The following is a 20,034-nucleotide window of genomic DNA, read 5'->3' on the forward strand; positions in this document are numbered from 1 at the left end:
TATCCATCTATTTATTTATACTTCACCTTTAGTCCAGAAGAGAGTTCAGCCTCAGGAACTTGCACACATGGAACTGTGTCATGACTGTGTCATGGAGCTAAAACAGAGCCATGTTAAATACTCACAATGACTCTGATGGACCAATCAGGGTGGTGGTGGGGGGAGGGATCAACAATAGACAGAAACTGGATAATGCTTTGTTAACTGTCCCACCTAAGTCCCTGCTAGTCTGAACAAACATCACCTTCCCTCTCATAACACTACTACTACTACATTTATATAAAGCTGCTCTTGCATTTGAATTCAAGTCTGACACAAGTTAAGGTTAACTTAGGTAGTATTTCATTTAGCTGGCTTTTAGGGTCTGTGTGAGTGTGTAGGCTCACAAATTATTATAATTGTCATTAAGTGACTCTGAGATCTATCCATCCATCCATCCATCCATCCATCCATCCATCCATCCATCCATTTATTTATACTTACTGTTTACATTTTCTATAAATATTTATTTCTATATAAAACTCAGTTGTGTGGAGTTATTGTGTGCCTTTTCTTGTTGCTAAAGAGTCCATTTGTTCACTAGACATTAAGTCAAGGTTACTATTTTGAGTTGAAGCTAAGTGTTTTATTGCTTTGTGGTTTAACATGATTTAAAAGGCAAATTCATTGTTATGGTTACTTTAGAAGACTGCTTTTGCATTCATGAGTTAAGAGAGCCAAGCTAATTCAAAGAGTTAGGTTAAAGGAACACAAAACATGACCTAACTCACAGCTGCCATTGGACAGACAGTTACAACATACTCTTATCTTTCACAGAACAGACAATTATCATTTATTTTATCTATTTGAGACTATGTAGCTGCTCTAGGGGAAATAGAGCATTATATCAGCCTATTCAATTGATAATGACCAATGGGTGCCAGTTTCTAAGTAGTTAAAGCATATTAACATAACAATATATGTGGCCTAGACATGGACATTGCCCAATCAACTCGTAATCTACAGAAATGTCCACCACATCACACAGTATAAAACCTAGTAGGCTTAGTGGATTACCTATGTTAAATCATGTCAGGTTAGTTTGGTTCAAGGTTCAAGTATAATAATTTATGAGACAAAAATGTAAACAGCACAAATGTACAATCACATCTAGGCTAGAATGATAACATAAAGTCCTGACTACTCCTTGTTATTGTGGTCCTAAATACTACAATGATTAGTTTGGATGCATTGCTTCTATCATGTCCAATTAAAAATAAATACATTACATACATACAGAAATCTGCCTTCTCCTGTATTGTATTAGTGACATCTAACATATAATTTTCGGAATGTCTGAGTGAGTGTCTGTCTGTCTGTCTGTCTGTCTGTCTGTCTGTCTGTCTGTCTGTCTGAGTGTCTGAGTGTCTGTCACAGCGTTTCTCCTCAATGGCTGGAGCAATTGATCTGAAATCGCATCACCATAAGCATATGAACACACCTGACATAACTGTGAAGCCCGTTTGTCACTTTCACAAATCATATGCTGTATATTAGCATTTTTATGGTGTATCTACTATCTATTCTGCATCTAGCATGAGGCTTATCTATTCTGCATCTAGCATGAGGCAACATGTTTAACCAGCTGTGTGTGTGTGTGTGTGTGTGTGTGTGTGTGTGTGTGTGTGTGTGTGTGTGTGTGTGTGTGTGTGTGTGTGTGTGTGTGTGTGTGTGTGTGTGTGTGTGGGGGGGGGGTTGTCTGGCCCCGTTATAGATGTTGTCCAAAAATCATGCAGATCGGTACACAGTATCTCTGTAGCCATTAAACGAAACGGGTATTTCTTACATTGATGCTCCTACATATTATCATGTAAGCACCAGTTAAAGTTACTTTCCATCCCTCATATACTGTGTGCACAGTGCACACCCCATAACCCACACACACTGCACATCATTTCAGAGCTCATATCTTTGAACGGGTAAGGGCTAGTTCATTATAAATAGTAAAATAACAGGACAGAGCAAAAAAGGCCTCTGTTGTGTCTTTATCTGATCACATGCAATCAGACACTCACACTGCACAGCAATACTTTATTACAGGCTCAAGGCCCACAGGGTAAGAAGACCATACATTACAAAGATAATAATTAAAAAAACAACAACAGAGTACATTCACCAAGCCCCAACAGAGCTAAAAAGGCACTCATGCCAGTGGCCTCTAACGGTAGACATGTACCTGACAGAGTTTTCCCCACATTGGTTACAGATATAAGGTTTCTCTCCGGTGTGAATTTGTTGGTGTATTTTGATATGTTCCAGTCTAGGAAAGCTCTTTCCACACTGGTCACAGCAATAAGGTTTCTTTCCAGTGTGATTTTTCTGGTGTGCTTTGAGATGATGAATATCACTGAACCTTTTCTCACACTGGACACAGCAGTATATGGCTTCTCACCAGTGTGTCTTTTCAGAGCCGTCTTCAGAGTGAACCTTTTCCCACATTGGTGACAGCAGTAAGGTCTCTCTCAAGTGTGAATCTTCTTGTGTTGTACGAGGCTAGATTTTACAGTGAAACGTTTGCCACAGTGTTCACAGCAGTAAGGCTTTTCTTCGGTGTGAAATCTCTGGTGTACTTTCAGAGCAGCCGTTAAACTGAACTTTTCCCCACATTGGACACAGCTGTACGGTTTCTCTCCTGTGTGAATTCGTTGTATTTTGAGATAAGACAATCGAGTAAAGCTTTTCCCACACTGGTCACAGCAATAGGGCTTCTCTCTAGTGTGAATTCTCTGGTGTTCTTTTAAAATCCCCTTTTGAACAAATCTTTTCCCACACTGGTCACAACAATAAGGTTTCTCTCCAGTATGTGAACGCTTATGATCTTTTAATTGTCCAGACGAGCAAAATACTTCCCACATTGTTCACAGCTGAATGGCTTCACTCCGGTATGAATTCTCTGGTCTACTTTGAGATAATAAATTGAGCTGAAGGCTTTTTCCACATTGGTCACAACAGTACTGTCTTGGTTTAACTGAGGACAGCACAGGACAGGGAGAGAAAACACACACCTGATAAGAGCCAGATTCACACATTGATCAGCATTTAAGTAACATCATCATTATTATTGTTGAGTCTGAAAAGAACAATACAATGTGATAGATCTTTACACATCTGACCCATAACATTATTAGCAATTCACATGGTTACTATAATAGGTGAGTCTTCTAGCTTTTAAAAAAAATATATGTCATTAATTCTTTCTCTTACTAAGTGGAACATCCCACTTCTTAATTGTATATTATTTGGAAAGGGTTGAGTAGCAAAATGTTTGCCATAAATTCAATGCTGAGTTGCATTTGTTTTCCTACATTTCCCCTTCAATGTATTATTACAATGTATTTACTATTTCTTACTTAGGTCTACTTAACTTTGTATTTTTACATTATTATATTGATCAACATTAACACATAGTTAGGTTAGTTGCAGAGGCCTTTTTTGCAGAGGCCTTTTTTGCTCTGTCCTGTTATTTTACTATTTATAATGAATGTCACTAATACAATACAGGAGAAGGCAGATTTCTGTATATGTAATGTATTTATTTTTAATTGGACATGATAGAAGCAATGCATCCAAACTAATCATTGTAGTATTTAGGACCACAATAACAAGGAGTAGTCAGGACTTTATGTTATCATTCTAGCCTAGATGTGATTGTACATTTGTGCACATTTTTGGCTCATAAATTATTATACTTGAACCTTGAACCAAACTAACCTGACATGATTTAACATAGGTAATCCACTAAGCCTACTAGGTTTTATACTGTGTGATGTGGTGGACATTTCTGTAGATTACGAGTTGATTGGGCAATATCCATGTCTATGCCACATATATTGTTATGTTAATATGCTTTAACTACTTAGAAACTGGCACCCATTGGTCATTATCAATTGAATAGGCTGATATAATGCTCTATTTCCCCTAGAGCAGCTACATAGTCTCAAATAGATAAAATAAATGATAATTGTCTGTTCTGTGAAAGATAAGAGTATGTTGTAACTGTCTGTCCAATGGCAGCTGTGAGTTAGGTCATGTTTTGTGTTCCTTTAACCTAACTCTTTGAATTAGCTTGGCTCTCTTAACTCATGAATGCAAAAGCAGTCTTCTAAAGTAACCATAACAATGAATTTGCCTTTTAAATCATGTTAAACCACAAAGCAATAAAACACTTAGCTTCAACTCAAAATAGTAACCTTGACTTAATGTCTAGTGAACAAATGGACTCTTTAGCAACAAGAAAGGGCACACAATAACTCCACACAACTGAGTTTTATATAGAAATAAATATTTATAGAAAATGTAAACAGTAAGTATAAATAAATAGATGGATGGATGGATGGATGGATGGATAGATCTCAGAGTCACTTAATGACAATTATAATAATTTGTGAGCCTACACACTCACACAGACCCTAAAAGCCAGCGAAATGAAATACTACCTAAGTTAACCTTAACTTGGGGAAAGTCCCGAAAGCGCGAAGCCCGAAAGCGCGAAGTGGGGAAATGTCTCCTACCGCACCGTTAGCGCGAAGTGGGGAAATGTCTCCTACCGCACCGATATTGTATGGTAGTACAGCTCCTTGTGAACGTTGATAATATGCAGTGCTCGATATTGTATGGTAGTACAATGTCTCTCTTCCTTGTGAACGTTGATAATATGCAGTGCTGTCTGCACTCAGCTTGTCTCGCAAAATAGCTGATCTGCAAGCTCACAACACATCGCATCCACGAGACAACGTGAGCTTGTAGATCATTTCTCTGCCTTCAGCCCTTCACAATAAGGGTCCAGGAAGATATATTGTGTGGTAGTACAATAGTTTCGACAGGGGGCACCCTTTTTCATTTAGTCAAATATATTGTGTGGTTGTGTAGTTTCTTAGGGCTTAAAATGTCCTCACGCCTCCCCTCCCCCCGCAAAGTGAAGCCGATAGCCGAAGGGTGCTAATAGTCGGCTAATAGCCTGCATTTGCATGCATACGTATGAGACATTTCCCCACTTCGCGCTAACGGTGCGGTAGGAGACATTTCCCCACTTCGCGCTTTCGGGCTTCGCGCAAAAGGTACGCACCCTTAACTTGTGTCAGACTTGAATTCAAATGCAAGAGCAGCTTTATATAAATGTAGTAGTAGTAGTGTTATGAGAGGGAAGGTGATGTTTGTTCAGACTAGCAGGGACTTAGGTGGGACAGTTAACAAAGCATTATCCAGTTTCTGTCTATTGTTGATCCCTCCCCCCACCACCACCCTGATTGGTCCATCAGAGTCATTGTGAGTATTTAACATAGCTCTGTTTTAGCTCCATGACACAGTCATGACACAGTTCCATGTGTGCAAGTTCCTGAGGCTGAACTCTCTTCTGGACTAAAGGTGAAGTATAGATAGATAGATAGATAGATAGATAGATAGATAGATAGATAGATAGATAGATAGATAGATAGACAGACAGACAGATAGATAGATAGTAAGTAGGTTGATGCACCAATTGATTTAGGTTAGAGTTGTCATATCTAAAAAAGAAGGTAACATTTGAATTCCCCATCAAAAAATACATACAATAGACATCCAATTTGTTTTTGAGATGGATAGGGTACAATTGGCAATTATAAAATACCAATTGATGCAGGTTAGAGTTGTCCTATCCCAAAAAGAAATTAATATTTGAATTCTCCATCAAAAAATACATACAATAGACATCCAATTTGTTTTTTAGATGGATGGGGTACAATTGGCAATTATAAAATACCAATTGATGCAGGTTAGAGTTGTCCTATGCAAAAAAGAAGGTCATATTTGAAATCTCCATCAAAAAATACATACAATAGCCACCTTTTTTTTTCTTTTTCGCTGCCTTTTTTTCGCGGCCTCGTCCATGGACCCGTCCACGGCCGGCCGTTTGCGTCCACGGCCGGCCGTTTGCGTCCACGGCCGCGGCCTCGTCCACGGCCGCGTCCACGGCCGCGTCCCCGGCCGTCTGCGTCCACGGCCGCGTCCACGGCCGGGACGGCCGGCCGTTTGCGTCCGTGGACGCGGCCTCGCGTCCACGGACGTTTTTTTCGCGGCCGCGTCCATGGACGCGTCCACGGCCGCGTCCATGGACGTGGACGCGGCGGCCAACGGCTCTTGCTGGAAATAGTTCCAACTGCAGCAAGAAATAGTTCCACTTGCACCAAGAAATAGTTCCACCTGCGCTAGCCTTAGATGAATGGCCGATTTACACTCCACTTTTAGAGACAAATTTATTTCGGTTCCGTTCAGGGAGTCACAAAATCTCGGCGGCACCGAACAGCCAAATTAATGACGGTACTCCCACGAACCTCTGAATGACGTCAAATTCTTATTTTTTAAGATTTAGTTTTTTGGGCTTTTATGCCTTTATTGATAGGACAGTAAACCGTCAGGAAATGGGGGGGAGAGATGGGGAGTGACACACGGCGAAGGATGTGCCAATTCCTAAGTGGTATGCACATGGACCAGTAGGCCAGCGGGCGCCCCGAAACCCAAATAAATTAGTCTCTAAAAGTGGAGTGTGAATCGGCCCTAAGACTCTTGGTAGATGTATTCTGAGACCACACCCTCCATTTTGCGCTGGAATGTCAGCATTTCATCTCTCAAACATGTACATGTATGCAAAACATAAAAGCTGCTTACCCGCCTGCCCCAAATGTTAACCAGCGTCCCGGAGTCTGTGTGCCACGTATCAGTCCATAGCTGTCGCTAAAGAAGTGGTTTAGTCCTGTCTGTGGCTGAAACACCACTTACTTTCCCCTCTCGTTTAATTCCTGTTTACTCTCTGATCAAAGATAAAGAGATCCTGTGTGCAACACACTCCGGACCGCTAGTTAACATTTGCTGCAAGCGGGTCAGCGCCTTTTATACTTTGTGTCTGTACGAACATACAGTACATATAAATATATCTAGGAGAGTCTTGATCTAAGGCTACACCTGCACAGAGAAGACATCTAGTTACATCATGCTGCGTTGTAGTTCTCCAGATGAACCACTGCAGGGCGACACAGAGACTGACGTTTATTTTTTATTTGATATAAAAAAGGATTCTCTTTTCTGGAGGTTTTGTCGTTTGTTTAAATTCTTTCCATGTGTCGTCATCGAGGAGTCCAAGGATAAAGTTATGACCTCCCGTTCGTTTGTTTTGTTTGTTTTTTCTAAGAATGGATAATAAAAGTCTGTTTGTGTATTTTGTTGCCGCCTGAATTTATCTGCTGGCTAAAAGTATCAATAATACTGCAATGTAGAACCCCAGGGGGGTCCCCACATTATTTTGGGGGGGTCCCCAGATGATTAACTTCATGTGCAAAATAGTTTTCTCACTCAACAGTAAACAGACCAACATAACGTTTAAGTCTAGAGGGTATCTGCACATTTCTAAAGTGACAATTAAGGACTTTTTAATACCTCTATAAAATTACAAATTAAACATTGGCCAAAGTGTCAAATATTAGGCAGAAATTGTTCAAATAGTCGATCTGCTTGCGAGGCACTGTGAGCAGGTAGATCTGCTATTTTCACAATAGAACCGTGTCATACAGAATGTGATGCCTCAACTCTTAGTGCTCGTCAGTTAAAAATAAAATGTGATTATGTCGGGTCCTTACAGGGTACCTTTGGGACTCTGTAAGGCCTTTTGACTTTTCATCTGTATTCACGTCCAGTGACCCCTTAGGTATTTAGCAGACGCTTTTAATCCAAAGCGACTTACAATAAGCAGATAAAACATCACTATAGTAAACAAGATAACATGTCAGAACATCAACAACAATATAACAAATGCATATGAATACCGGTATCAATATAATCAATAAAGAAAAAAGGATTCTAAAAAACCTAAAAACAAATGCAAACTAGCTTCATGTGCGGTCATTGAGTGTTTCAGAAGTGCTTCGGGTTTAGGTGGAGTCTGAAAAGGTGAGTCTTCAGTCCACGGCGAAAACTAGCGAGTGAGTCCGTTGTTCTAAGTGCGACCGGGAGTTTATTCCACAGTTTGCCCTCCTGGCCCCCAGCCAGGAGGGCAAACTGTCTCGGACGAATGGATTTTTGCCCTGGGGCTTTTAGCGAGGGTTCTGTCAGCATTCTGTGTTGGCTGATCTAAGTGAACGGGTGGGGTTGTAGGGGTTGATCAGGTTTTGGAGGTATGGAGGAGCCGTTCCTTTGGCTGCTTTGAAGGTCAGCATCAGTGTTTTGTATTCAGTGCCAGTGGAGGGAGCGGAGAACCCTAAGGTTGTACTCTGAACACAAATTGAAATAAGGGACACCTCTTCCGGCCGGGGGACAACAATGCTTTTTTAAACTCCCAAACCCCTGAAATACACAGAATAGTTATGACTTGACACACAACATCGTGTAGGCTCTTTATGTTTTGCAGTTCGAAATTGGCAAATGTTTCCAAAACATGTAAATTGTATGAATATCCTACCTGACCTGGCAGAGACCTGTTTTTGCCAGGTCATTCAAGATTTGTGGCACTTCCGTGACCACGAGAGCGAAGGTCCGTTTCTCAAGGGATTTGTCATCGAGGAGGGTTATTTAAACAAATTTGGCCGGGATGTATTTTAAAAAATGGCAGGGAAAATGTTTGACAGCTAGGGTAATTTTCAGTCTCATTCACTTACTATACACTACACTATAAAGGAAAAAATGACTCCCAAAAAAATCTGCTTTAAGTGGGACTAGCCCTTACCCGTTCAAAGATATGAGCTCCGAAATGATGTGCAGTGTGTGGATTATGGGATGTGAGACAGACAGACAGACACTCAGACCAAAATTATATGTTAGATGTGAGGGCTCAAACTTTTTTTAATTATTCTGAATCCATTGCAAGCATTTGTTTTGCATGAAAAACATTCCTTGGGCTAAAAACGGACCCCAAAACACTGAAAATTGATGACTCCTCACTAAACCATCGTTTTGTGGGGCCATTTCTTGCTCAAGGAATGTTTTTTGTGCAAAACAAATGCTTGCAATGGATTCAGAATAATTAAAAACCCCAAGTTAGACCCCTCACATCTCACTTAAAGCAGATTCTTTGGGAGTCATTTTTTCCTTTATAGTGTAGTGTATAGCAAGTGAATGAGACTGAAATTTACCCTAGCTGTCAAACATTTTCCCCATTTTAAAAAAGACACCCCGGCCAAATGTGTTTAATAACCCTCCTAGATGACAAATCCATTGAGAAACGGACCTTCGCTCTTGTGGTCACGGAAGTGCCATAAACGACCCAGCTATGCACCTGGTCACGGTGTGGAGTCCACAGCTAGTAGCCCGGCTGGCGGCCGCTGCCTGCAGGCATTTACGCTGCGTTGCTGAGCACCGCGGATTTACCCCACAAGCGAGCCGCTCTGCAAGCTCGAGTGTTTCGTTATCTTATATATATGTCATAGTATATTAGAGAAACAGCACATTCGAGACGCGGAGCACTCGTGGTGCGGCACGGGGCGGAGCAAGCGGTCGCCACAACAACGTACTCCAGGCGGTGCGCCGCTCTATTGTCCACGACACTGCGAGCGGCTACCGAAGCCCCCCTGTATCCACGAAGCCCAAACGAGTTACGAGGCCCCCCTGGGTCCACGAAGCCCCAAGCGGCGCGAAGGCCAGCGGACCTTGGTCCTGCTCTTCGCCCCCGAGCGCCGCAGGCGCGAGTGGCCGCGAAGAGCGGGCCAGGGCCGCGCGGCCGGCGGAGCGCCGCGCGAGTTACGAAGCCGTGGTGAATGCAATCGTTATATTTATGCCCAGGCCGTAAGGCCTGGGCAAGCGCACGTTAAACGCCCTGTCCAAGTGACTACAATGGAGCTAATGGCTAGGCTAGGCTAGGCTAGGCTAGGCTAGGCTAGTAAATAAAGAGTAAACACTTCCGGTCTGCGGCGAGTTCAAAGCGTGACGTAACTCTCTTATATACACTCTGGTGAATGGCAGAGCAGTGGCTGACGTCGCCATCTGGTGGTGATTAGTGTGTGGTGAACGTCAAAACGAGTGCTCCTTGACAACTTTTACTGGTTTCTTGAACATACTGTAACATATACATTCCTCCTATTGCCGCATCCCACTTCCAAGCCCGTCCACGCCCCCTTTACATCCACTCCAACTCATAGGTAGTCGCATAGGTAGTCGTATAGGTAGTCGTCAGGACGGTAAGGAATACCGCCCATAACCCTATGCCGTCCGCTCATTCGCTAAGCACGAGAGAGAGGAGGCAACAGGGGAGGGGGGGCGGGCAAGCGAGAGAGAGAGAATTTACTGTCTTTGCATGTGCGCTGCTGCTGCTGCCTCCACTCTCAGTGAGTGCAGAGAAATAGCAGAGGCATAAGTCACTTCTCTCCAGTGCGGTCAAATATGTCCGACTGGAAACGTGCGCTGCGGCACAATAGTTCCGCCACAATAGTAAAATTATTTTTTTTAAATTTTATTTTATTTTTATTTTTTTTTATTTTTTTTTTTTTTCAAAATACTTTTTTTTTTTGGAAAAAAAAAGTTTTTTAGTAAAGAAGCGGGCGTGGACTCTAGATGTGAGCGGCCAAAGGCCGCGAACCTCTAGTTTAATAACAACACACTAATAGTTCACAGAAGAGATGTGTAAATTCAATAGGAGACCTTTAAAAACACAAAAAGCACGACCACACCAAACTCTCTGTGTGCGCCTTTCTGTCAGGTTGGTGGGAGGAACCAGCAACCACCAGCAACCCCTCTACCAGGTCAAGATCAGATACAATAAGGTGACATGAGATGAGATAAACCTCTATTGATACCAGTGTTGTAGTGCTAAATTTGGAAGTGTGGGCACTCACCGCGTGTGCACGCACATGCACGTGCGTCCGTGAGCGTGCACATAACGTTTTCGCTGGCTTAAAACGGGTCTGTGCGGCGGCAGAAATAGCCTTAGACCAGTGGTTCTCAACCAATAATTTGATGACCGGATCATCAGCCAAACTTCCCATGCAAAATAGCTCCACAACTGATATTTCCAATTAATTAATCCATTTTCAAATCTTATATTACCATCTGCTGTTAGTCATGCTCATTTCAGCACGGCTGGCGAGCCTATTTCAACCAATTGCTGGGTCAGAACGACCTGAAAATATAATATCAACTGACTTGACTTGAGAGAAGTGTGGGCACTCCGTACCCCCGTTTTCCCCCCCCCCCCCCACTACATCCCTGATTGATACGGAGAAGAAATAACAGAGGGGAGGTATTTTAAACTCACGTGTTGCAATGTGACACGTTGTGAGCTTGTAGATCTGCCATTTTCAAAATGTCTTTGAATTTGAGCATTTTATTTTTTAAACATTTCAACAACACAAATCTTGAAAGACATGGCAAAAATATATAAACTAGAAAAATGCTCCTCGGAGCACGGGTCTCCGCCAGGTCAGGTAGGATATTCATACAATTACATTTTTCATATTTTGGAAAACAATTGCCGATTTCAAACTGCAAAAAGCTTACACAATATTGTGTGTTAGTTATAATTACATAGGGCGCCCGGAATGCACGCCACCGCGCGACCAGAAAAGGCGTCCCTTATTTCAGTTTCTGAAAGTTAACCCTACTGAATCCCACTGTTCTCTGTCCCACTGTTCCACTTTGTTCCAATGTGGCTGGGAGGGCCTGCCCAGAGCGATATATAAGAGAGTGGCGTCACGCTTTGAACTCGCCGCAGACCGGAAGTGGCTTCGCATGGAGCCGTTCTCATTCCTAGCGAGCCTCTGCCCCGTCCGCCCCCATTCTAGCCGAGGCATTTAAAATCGCTGGAAGTAGACCAAATCACGTCTTTTTCACCATTGTAACGCATTCACGGGCCTCGCTAAGGTAGAAAACATTATTAAAAGAGTGAAAAAGACGTAATTTAGTCTACTTACCAGCGAGTGACAAAATGAATGGGGGCGGACGGGGCAGAGGCTCGCTAAGAATGAGAACAGGCTCCAGTAAGCTAGGCTAAGTTAGCTTCCCACCATAGAGTAAATAGGCTTTCCACGCTTACTATGGGAGTCGACGTAAGTGACGTAACTCTCTCTTCTACAACTCTGGGCCTGCCGGTTGCATAGGCTGCCCATTGGCCCGTTCCACTTGGATGGGAGGGCTCTGTCCCACTGAACTTCTTCGCCCTGAAGCGTCCGATTGGCCCAGAAGCATTCCAACTGTCCCAGTTTTCGCCCTGCAGCGTCTGATTGGCTCGTGTTCCACTGAGCCCAGCACAGCAGGGCTGCAGGGCCATGTCAGACAGACAGTGTGCACAGTGTGAATGGGAGAACTATACAGGAGGATTATAATCGTGGTCAATTGCAGAGTGCATTAAGGAATACTTTTACATCTTTTATCTGCTGAGGGTTAGATAAAGACTGGAGGAAACTGACGTTTTGGTGCTTTTTTCATGGAGTTCTCTCATCTTCTGTGTGTTGTGCTGTACTCAGGATTAACACATTGGTAAGTGCTTCCAAATCAACAAAGTTAAAATTTTTCATTAGCCAAGGCTTAGTTAGGAAATCGAAATGAGTTTGGAGTGCATGTGTTGATTATTTTTATTTATTTGTATTTAATTATGGCCCAAGTGACAGGGCACACAAAGAGAGGAGAATTCATAAAATCATATAATATTGGCCAGTGCCCTAAACACATCAAAGTTTACTGTCTTTATCAGCCAGGTATTAGATGAAGCCCTGACAATTATAAATAAATCATTTGGTGCAGTTTCCACTTTGCTGTCATAAAGTTTGTCTGTTAGCCTCCGTTAGCATGTTTGGCTAGCGTCTATGTATATGTACCTTAAATGGAGTCATACAGGCTTCTGGTTAGCCATTTACATCCCAAAAATGCCTCGGTTAGAGAGTCATTGATGTTGTAAATAAATGGGACAGTAGGTGACACGTTTAATGTCCATTTGGAGTGGGGATAAGTGAGGTTGTAATGTATGATGTGGTATCAGAAACAAGCTATAGATTCAGCCTGCCTGCAGCTCAGTCAGATGCAAAAGGGCATACAACGTGATTTAATTTCCATCTCTGCCCATGCAAGACATGTATTGTTTTGAAAATAGCAGATCTACAAGCTCACAACAATGTGAAAATGGCAAATCTGCAAACTCACATTGTTTTGACTTTTGAGCTTGTAGATCAGCTATTTTCAAATGGCTGAATAGGGTTACTGTTATTGTGTTCATTCTTTGTATGTGAGGGACCGTACCTGTTCCCCAGGTTCTATACATAATGGGGAGAAATTACAAATACTAGTGGGTGGGTCAGGGGTAACTAGGGACATCTGGGCACCATATTTGTGTTATGACTGGGCACCTGGACATCTGGGCACTAGGTAGGGACATGTGGGCATTTGGATGAGTGGGCACTTGGAAAAGTAGGCACTGTGGGTTAATCCTAATTTAGGTGCCCAGTTGCCCAGGTGTCTCCACCCCTAAGTGCCCACTCGTCCAAATACCCACATGTCCCTATTGCCCAGATTGCCATTTGTCCAGATGCCCAGTCATAACAAAAGTATGGTGCCCCCACTGCCAGATGTCCCTAGTCCCCCCTGTCCCACTAGTACTCGCAATTTCTCCCCATTATTGAGTTATTAATAATTAGAAATTAATGTTTCCTGCATTTTTGGATGAGTGGGGGAACATAGAACCTTTTTTAAGTCTTGTTTACAGCGTGCCTGCATTGTTCAACCCATGCCAACTGTCACCTAATGTCCTGTTTTTTTTCTTTACTTTGTTTTTATTTCAGAGATTTTGCCCCTTCCACCGACAAAGGCTTCTAGCCTCATGCTGAGGCTGCGCTGTCCATGATGCCACTGGTCCCATTCATGCCCCACTGTCCACGCTGCCCATGTTCAACACCATGCTGCTACACTACTGGCTGTCCTCTCACGGCTGCTCCAGCAGGCTAATGCCACCGCACAACTCCATGCAGCGCTGCTGGCCATCTCAACTCTCAACTCAACTTTTAGCTCAGCGGGAAGCAACTGCTCAAGTTCACCACACCAGACCACTGCGGGCTATAGCCTAAATTATATTTCTATTATTATTCAGATTTCAGATTTTAAACTATTTCACTTTTTACAATCATTAAATGTTCAGTAGCCTAGGCTATGATGTTCTAAACAAGTGACTGAAGTGAATAAAATGAAGTGAACATTTTACTTCATATCTGGACCTCCATTTTATTTCATTGTCTCTGCCCATGCAAGATGTGTATAGTTTTGAAAATAGCAGATCTATAAGCTCACAACGTTGTGAAAATGGCAGATCTACAATCTCACAATGCTATTCTCTAATGGCTGAAGAGGCTTAATGTTATAGGCTTATTATTTGTATGTGAGACTTGTGTCTTACTGTTACTGTACATTTCTGTATGTTCAGGGTGTCACAAGGCAACCACAACAATGGCAGTAGTACAGCCAGATTAATAATGTGAACAATTATATCACCCAGATAGTGCTGTGATTACACCGTTATCATCCTTTTGTAAAATATGACAATACCGTAATAAAAGATAATAAACCTTTCTGTTTTCATTTTTCCACTTCATTGGGAGAGAGGTTGATGTAGTGATGGCTTGATGGCTCACTTGATTAAAGACATTAAGTCTGCTAAATCATTGGTTCTCAAACTTTCAAGACACCCCAAAATAATCATGTGAACTGTGGTCCCTCACACTGACAAACAGGTTTGGAGGAACTCATGGAGTTGCTGGAGTTGAGCCATTACATTTTGTCTTGATTCAACAGATGAATATTGTGAAAATAGCCGATCTACAAGCTCACAATGCATAATAAACTAGCTTTTGTTATATCTATATTAAATCTATTTCTGATTACTGGAACACTTGATTCCCCCGATTGAAATAACTAAACTCAACAGACAAATATTGTGAAAATAGCCAATATACAAGCTCACAATGTATAATAATAATAATAAACTAGCTTTTGCATTATATCTATTGCAGATTACTGAAACACATTTGATTCCCCAGTCTATAGTTCTGGCCACAGATTATATTTCACTGGGAAAATCACAATACACAATCTTTACATCTTGTCACTCATTCAATAAAGTTCACAGACAATGATTTGTATGTAAATAACACATTTTAGTTTTATTACAAAGTGCACATGTAAAAAATAATAAAAGGGCAGCACAGGTCATGTTCTACTTAAAACAAATAGGAAGGAATTGATTAGGTGATTTTTGATGCTGGAGGGAGGGAGGGATGGGAAAGACAGACAGACAGACAGAGTGAGTGAGTGAAAAAAGTTTTGAGCAATTTGTGCACGTTTGGGAACACATGGCCAATTAGAATAAAAAGCACATGGCTCATTTGCATATGCCATGCCCTCAACAGCGCGTTCTCTGGAGGTCATCTGGAGTTCAACTCTGGATTTCGGCAATTTTTTTGGTTCCGCTGTTCCCGGACACCAAAAAGGACGGGGTTTGTTCCGAGGGAATTGGGGGGTCCCAGGAAGCAGGCCTGCGAAAAATCAGGACGGGGGGCGCCCTTAAAGGGTGCGTTTTGTGCGTGTGTTAAACAGAGAACATCGGCTCCCATCTTCCTGGTAGAGGGGTTGCTGGTAGTTGCTGGTTCCTCCCACCAACCTGACAGAGGTGCACGCAGAGAGTGTTTGGTGTGCTCATGCTTTTTTGTGTTTTTTAAACATCTATTGAAGTTGCACATCTCTATTAACTATTAGGCCACCATCACACATATGCGTGAGACATCTTCTCCGTATCGTTTGAGAATGGGGGGGGGGGTCCAATATGACAGACAGTGCAGTGTATATGACAGAGTGCAGCATATATGACAGAGTGCAGTGTAAATGACAGAGTGCAGTGTAAATGACAGAGTGCAGTGTAAATGACAGAGTGCAGCGTATATGACAGACAGTGCAGTGTATATGACAGACAGTACAGTGTATATGACAGACAGTACAGTGTATATGACAGACAGTGCAGCGTATATGACAGACAGTACAGTGTATATGACAGACAGTACAGTGTATATGACAGAGAGTACAGTGTATATGACAGACAGTGCAGCGTATATGACAGACAGTGCAGTGTATATGACAGACAGTGCAGTGTATATGACAGACAGTGCAGCGTATATGACAGACAGTGCAGCGTATATGACAGACAGTGCAGCGTATATGACAGACAGTGCAGCGTATATGACAGACAGTGCAGTGTATATGACAGACAGTGCAGCGTATATGACAGACAGTACAGCGTATATGACAGACAGTGCAGCGTATATGACAGACAGTGCAGTGTATATGACAGACAGTACAGTGTATATGACAGACAGTACAGTGTATATGACAGACAGTGCAGTGTATATGACAGACAGTACAGTGTATATGACAGACAGTACAGTGTATATGACAGAGTGCAGCGTATATGACAGACAGTGCAGTGTAAATGACAGACAGTACAGTGTATATGACAGACAGTACAGTGTATATGACAGACAGTACAGTGTATATGACAGACAGTGCAGTATATATGACAGACAGTGCAGTGTATATGACAGACAGTACAGTGTATATGACAGACAGTACAGTGTATATGACAGACAGTGCAGTGTATATGACAGACAGTGCAGTGTATATGACAGACAGTGCAGTGTATATGACAGACAGTGCAGTGTATATGACAGACAGACAGTACAGTGTATATGACAGACAGTGCAGTGTATATGACAGACAGTACAGTGTATATGACAGACAGTACAGTGTATATGACAGAGTGCAGTGTATATGACAGACAGTGCAGTGTATATGACAGACAGTACAGTGTATATGACAGACAGTGCAGTGTATATGACAGACAGTGCAGTGTATATGACAGACAGTACAGTGTATATGACAGACAGTGCAGTGTATATGACAGACAGTGCAGTGTATATGACAGACAGTACAGTGTATATGACAGACAGTACAGTGTATATGACAGACAGTGCAGTGTATATGACAGACAGTGCAGTGTATATGACAGACAGTACAGTGTATATGACAGACAGTACAGTGTATATGACAGACAGTACAGTGTATATGACAGAGTGCAGTGTATATGACAGACAGTGTAGTGTATATGACAGACAGTGCAGTGTATATGACAGACAGTGCAGTGTATATGACAGAGAGTACAGTGTATATGACAGACAGTACAGTGTATATGACAGACAGTGCAGTGTATATGACAGACAGTGTAGTGTATATGACAGACAGTACAGTGACAGACAGTGCAGTGTATATGGCAGACAGTACAGTGTATATGACAGACAGTACAGTGTATATGACAGAGTGCAGTGTATATGACAGACAGTGTAGTGTATATGACAGACAGTGCAGTGTATATGACAGACAGTGCAGTGTATATGACAGAGAGTACAGTGTATATGACAGACAGTACAGTGTATATGACAGACAGTGCAGTGTATATGACAGACAGTGTAGTGTATATGACAGACAGTACAGTGACAGACAGTGCAGTGTATATGACAGTCAGTACAGTGTATATGACAGACAGTACAGTGTATATGACAGACAGTACAGTGTATATGACAGACAGTACAGTGTATATGACAGACAGTACAGTGTATATGACAGAGTGCAGTGTATATGACAGACAGTGCAGCGTATATGACAGACAGACAGTGCAGTGTAAATGACAGACAGTACAGTGTATATGACAGACAGTACAGTGTATATGACAGACAGTACAGTGTATATGACAGACAGTACAGTGTATATGACAGACAGTGTAGTGTATATGACAGACAGTGCAGTGTATATGACAGACAGTGCAGTGTATGACAGACAGTGCAGTGTATATGACAGACAGTGCAGTGTATATGACAGACACTGCAGTGTATATGACAGACAGTGCAGCGTATATGACAGACAGTGCAGCGTATATGACAGACAGTGCAGCGTATATGACAGACAGTGCAGCGTATATGACAGACAGTGCAGCGTATATGACAGACAGTGCAGCGTATATGACAGACAGTGCAGCGTATATGACAGACAGTGCAGCGTATATGACAGACAGTGCAGTGTATATGACAGACAGTGCAGTGTATATGACAGACAGTACAGTGTATATGACAGACAGTGCAGTGTATATGACAGACAGTGCAGTGTATATGACAGACAGTGCAGCGTATATGACAGACAGTGCAGCGTATATGACAGACAGTGCAGCGTATATGACAGACAGTGCAGCGTATATGACAGACAGTACAGCGTATATGACAGACAGTACAGTGTATATGACAGACAGTGCAGTGTATATGACAGACAGTGCAGTGTATATGACAGACAGTGCAGCGTATATGACAGACAGTACAGTGTATATGACAGACAGTGCAGCGTATATGACAGACAGTGCAGCGTATATGACAGACAGTGCAGCGTATATGACAGACAGTACAGTGTATATGACAGACAGTGCAGTGTATATGACAGACAGTACAGTGTATATGACAGACAGTGCAGTGTATATGACAGACAGTACAGTGTATATGACAGTCAGTGCAGTGTATATGACAGACAGTACAGTGTATATGACAGACAGTGCAGTGTATATGACAGACAGTGCAGTGTATATGACAGAGTGCAGTGTATATGACAGACAGTACAGTGTATATGACAGACAGTACAGTGTATATGACAGACAGTACAGTGTATATGACAGACAGTACAGTGTATATGACAGACAGACAGTACAGTGTATATGACAGACAGTGCAGTGTATATGACAGACAGTGCAGTGTATATGACAGACAGTGCAGTGTATATGACAGACAGTGCAGTGTATATGACAGACAGTACAGTGTATATGACAGACAGTACAGTGTATATGACAGACAGTGCAGTGTATATGACAGACAGTGCAGTGTATATGACAGACAGTACAGTGTATATGACAGAGTGCAGCGTATATGACAGACAGTGCAGCGTAAATGACAGACAGTACAGTGTATATGACAGACAGTACAGTGTATATGACAGACAGTACAGTGTATATGACAGACAGTGCAGTGTATATGACAGACAGTGCAGTGTATATGACAGACAGTGCAGTGTATATGACAGACAGTACAGTGTATATGACAGACAGTGCAGTGTATATGACAGACAGTACAGTGTATATGACAGACAGACAGTACAGTGTATATGACAGACAGTACAGTGTATATGACAGAGTGCAGTGTATATGATAGACAGTGCAGCGTATATGACAGACAGTGCAGTGTAAATGACAGACAGTACAGTGTATATGACAGACAGTGCAGTGTATATGACAGACAGTGCAGTGTATATGACAGACAGTGCAGTGTATATGACAGACAGTGCAGTGTATATGACAGACAGTACAGTGTATATGACAGACAGTACAGTGTATATGACAGAGTGCAGCGTATATGACAGACAGCGCAGTGTAAATGACAGACAGTACAGTGTATATGACAGACAGTACAGTGTATATGACAGACAGTACAGTGTATATGACAGAGTGCAGCGTATATGACAGACAGACAGTGCAGTGTAAATGACAGACAGTGCAGTGTATATGACAGACAGTGCAGTGTATATGACAGACAGTGCAGTGTATATGACAGACAGTGCAGTGTATATGACAGACAGTACAGTGTATATGACAGACAGTGCAGTGTATATGACAGACAGTACAGTGTATATGACAGACAGTGCAGTGTATATGACAGACAGTACAGTGTATATGACAGACAGTGCAGTGTATATGACAGACAGTACAGTGTATATGACAGACAGTACAGTGTATATGACAGACAGTACAGTGTATATGACAGACAGTGTAGTGTATATGACAGACAGTGCAGTGTATATGACAGACAGTGCAGTGTATATGACAGACAGTGCAGTGTATATGACAGACAGTGCAGCGTATATGACAGACAGTGCAGCGCAGTGTAAATGACAGACAGACAGTACAGTGTATATGACAGACAG

This window comes from Nannobrachium achirus (assembly GCF_963921795.1).
Source record: "Nannobrachium achirus genome assembly, chromosome: 1".
In the NCBI taxonomy this organism is placed as follows: domain Eukaryota; kingdom Metazoa; phylum Chordata; class Actinopteri; order Myctophiformes; family Myctophidae; genus Nannobrachium; species Nannobrachium achirus.